The following is a 4,427-nucleotide window of genomic DNA, read 5'->3' on the forward strand; positions in this document are numbered from 1 at the left end:
TGGGTACATCTCACGATAATTCATGTAATTCTTCAAGAACGAGTTTGCCTTGTTGTTCTTTAGGAACAAATTTTTCTCCCCCTAATAGTGGGAAAATTGTCTCATCAAAATGAGAATCCGCAAATTGTGCGGTAAAGATATTACTCGTCAGGGGCTCTAGATATTTAATGATAGATGGTGAATCAAAACCAACATAAATTCTCAATCTGCGTTAAGGGCCCATCTTAGTACGTTGTGGTGGTGTAATGGGCACATATACCGCACAACCAAAAACTTTTAAATGTGAAATATTTGGTTGATTACCTAACACTAGTTGTATTGGAGAATATAGATTGTTAGCAACGGGCCTCAACCGCACAAGTGATGCTGCATGTAAAATGACATATCCCCAAGCAGAAATTGGCAACTTTGTTTTCATTAACAAAGTGTGTGCTATCAATTGAAGACGCTTAATTAAAGCTTTTGCCAAACCATTTTGAGTATGAACATGAGGAAAAGGATGTTCAATGTCAATGCCTAGTGACATGCAGTAATCATCAAAAGTCTGAGATGCAAATTCACAAGCATTATTGAGTTTGATTGACTTAATGGGATAATACGGGAATTGGGCTCGTAATTTAATTATTTGAGCCAAGAGCCTAGCAAATGCCATATTTCGAGTGGACAAAAGGCAAACATGCAACAATCTAGTAGATGCATCCACCAATACCATAAAGTACTGAAATGGTCCACATGGAGGATGAATAGGCCCACAAATCTCCCTTTGGATTCTCTGTAAAAATGATGGAGACTCAACATCAACCTTTGGTTGTGATGGTCTGATCACCAACTTCCCTTGTGAACAAGCTTGGCAAGAGCTGTCACTTGATACCATAATATGTTTTGTCAACAAGGGATGTCCTTTAGAGTTGGTGATGATCCTACGCATCATGGTGGATCCAAGATGACCCAACCGGTCATGCCAAAGCTTAAAAGTACTTGAGTCAATGGACTTCTGGTCCACGACACTATATGCCTCAATTGTCCGTATGGTTGTATAGTACAACCTGATGAGAGTGCACAAAGCTTCTCTAGTGTACACTTATGGGTATCGCTAGAGGTAATGCAAAGATATTCCATATTTTCATCATTCTTTGTTTCAACATGGTAGTCATTCAAACGTATATCTTTGAAACTCAACAGATTTCTTCTGGAGTTAGATGAATATAAGGCATCTTGAATGGACAGTATTGTTCCATTTGGTAACATGACTTAGGCTATTCCTGAGCCTTCAATCATATCTGCAGGACTTGATATGGTTGTTACCTTTGCTTTTGTAAGCATCGAGTTTGGGAAATACTTTCGATCTCAAAGGATCATGTGAGTAGTCACACTGTCTGTGAGACAAATATCTTTGCTATAGCTTTTTTTTTTGGGGACATCCATAATTTATATCCATGCCTTCAAATAAATAAAATAAGCTGAATCAATAAACAATTATTCAATGTAAAGAAAACATTGCCACTTTTATTGGTTTGAAATGAAAATTAAAGACAGTACTTCAGATAATACAAATGGTACATTGAGGAATTTAATCTAACTCAGACCCATAAACTTCATTCCTTCTTTAAGTAGCAAAATCAGAAACTTCCACATGCGTCTTGTCTAACTAATGCGATATTTTGATGGGTCATCTATGGCTGGCAGATTTGGTATAGCATGCAATGTAATTTGTCTCCATTTTCCTGTTCTTAAGTAAAGCTTGATAGAGATCCACCAAATGCTTCGATGTACGGCATGTACACTCCCAATGTCCCTTTGCACCATACATGTGACAAATGCTTTCAACATTTCTAGGTACATGGCTTATCTGTGCCTTCCCCTTATTCCGGGATGTATTTTTTGCCATTCGTGAATAGATTGTTCCTTGGACCCAAGCCATATGAATGAACACCACGATCTTTTCTACTCCCTTGCCTAGGGGCCATGCTTGCCTCCTTGCCCACGTATGTGGATACTGCCACAAGATGAGGTGGCATTCACTTCCTGAGATGCAGCATTTACTTCAGGAAGTGATGCTGAGCCCGTTGGGCGAGATTGGTGACTCTTCAATAAAAGCTCATTATTCTGCTCAACTAACAAAAGGCAAGATACATACAAGTTTTGAGTACTTCGTGAAACCACTATGCCTATATTGTTGCTGCAGGAGGACATTTGAGGCATGAAAGGTACTAAGAGTTTTTTCGAGCATATCCTCCTCAGAGATATTTTCACCACATAACTTCATCAAAGAGGTGATTCTATGCATAGCTGAGTTGTACTTAGACACTGTCTTGAAATCTTGACATCTCAAGTGTGTCCATTTGTATCTGGCTCTTGGGATGTATATTTCACATAGAGCTTTCCATAGAACTAACGGTTCATCAACCACCACATAGTTGCTTTTTAGCACTTCATGAATGTGGCGGCTTAGAAAAATCATGGCCTTTGCGTTTTCTTCAGGCGAAGCATCACTCCCATCTACAATTATTTTTCCAAGGCCATTGGCACGTAGATGGATCTTGGCATCCATGACCCATGATAGATAGTTGTCTTAAAAAATGTCCAAGGCAGAAAATTCCAACCTTGCCAAGTTTGCCATCTTAAAAAAAAAAAAAAAAAGATGCATTAGAATTTGCAATAATCTTTAGATTTAATATATTTTTGAACTTTAGGACAAAAATATCTTGCATATTTTACCCAAAACTTTAGGCTCGGGATCTGGGACATTAAGCCATTTATTAATAGGAACTTTAGGCCCTATAATTGTTTGAGGAACTTCAGGCCCTCATTATTCATGTATATTAATTGATGATAAAAATAAAGTGCTGTAAATTTGCTGGTATGGACGATAAACCTGCACCATACTTTAAATGAAAGTAAATGTGCGATAAAGTAAATTCATAAAGTAAATTGCTTGTTATATGGATGTTAATTCCGCACCATACCTTAAATAAAAGTAAATTTGCGGTAAAGTAAATTCACAAAGCAAATTGCTTGCTATATGGACATTAATTTTGCACCATACATTAAATAAAAGTAAATGTGGTTGTGTGGACGATAAACTTATGCCACACTTATAAATATTGTTGTATGGGCAATAAACCTACATTATACAGTAAATAAAGTAAATGGGGGGATAAAACCACCACCTAATATATATGAAGTATATAACATATTATATATTGTGGGCAATATAACTGCACCACTATTCAAGATATAATAAGATGGGTTTTAAGATCACACCATCATTTTATTACGATAATATGTGTTACAACGCAATGGGTAATGAAAATTACACCACCATAAAATAACATGATGGGGTATAAAACCGCACTATTCCAAATTACATTACAAAAAAATAAATTAAACAAATATGGATGAAACAATATAAAATTGTGAGAACACAAAAAAGAAAGTTTGCATGTTGTCGTAGTAGTAAAGTGAGAGGAGGCACATGACAGAGAGGAGACAGAGAAATAACCATATAGTGTTGAGTTAGGAAAATTTAGAAGTAAAGAGGAGAGATTATCATGCTGATAACGTGTTATAAAAATAAAATAATCAAAGTATGGGAAGTACCATTGAATATTGGGAGTAGAATTATGTTTTCTCTTTGTGGTGTTTACACTAACAGAATTTCTTCTCAGATAGAACTCATTGACCCTCATATTTCTCACTCTCTCTTCTTTCCTCTCACTCTTCCTTTCTTCTCTTCTCTTCTCCGTTGGTGTGTCTTTGCAAGTAGAAAGGATGCCTATTTATAGGCAAAGCAAATGGCACCCGTGAGTGATAAGAGAGACATCATGATGCTTTTATCCAACATCATTATTAACTTTTTGACTAATATCTCCTTCTTTTCTTCATGTGGGCTTCACCATTTTCCTTTACAACAGACCAAACATTATTTCTCATTTGTTAGGGCGTTAGGGCACCAATGCACGCTCAACTTCTTCGCTAAAGACAATGCCGCCTCTACAACTTATCTCCTCTTCTTCGTTAATTGTTAAGGCCAGCAAAGGGGCAAGTTTTGATATCTCCAATGAATTTTCCGACGAGGGAAGGTGCATTTGCACCTCCTTACGGCTTTATGGATCCGCCAATGTGTACCAAGTCATCTTCTTGAGGATAATATCCTTATAAGTCATGAATTGCTTTCTTCTTTCTCAAGGAATAGTCGTAAACAAAAATGTATGGCTATAAAATTAGATTTGGAAAAGGCTAATGATAGAATTTATTGGAATTATTTACGTCTTTGTTTATCTTTGGTTTTCATCCTACTTGGATCAATTGGATTTTTAAATGTATTTCTTCTATTACTTTCTTTATTTTAATGGAAAGCCAAAATGTTTTTCTCCCTACCTTATAGTTTAAGACAATGTGATCCTTTGTCCACTTATTTACTTAGG

The 4,427-nt window shown here is 36.4% G+C and overlaps 1 pseudogene; it reads right to left on the bottom strand.

Annotated features, from left to right (window-relative positions):
- Positions 1-1,652: 1,652 nt before the first annotated feature.
- LOC103322549 (uncharacterized) lies at positions 1,653-2,620 on the bottom strand (annotated as a pseudogene).
- Between the last annotated feature and the right edge of the window lie 1,807 nt (positions 2,621-4,427).

This window comes from Prunus mume, linkage group LG2, assembly GCF_029339155.1.
Source record: "Prunus mume cultivar Tortuosa linkage group LG2, ASM2933915v1, whole genome shotgun sequence".
Lineage (NCBI taxonomy): Eukaryota > Viridiplantae > Streptophyta > Magnoliopsida > Rosales > Rosaceae > Prunus > Prunus mume.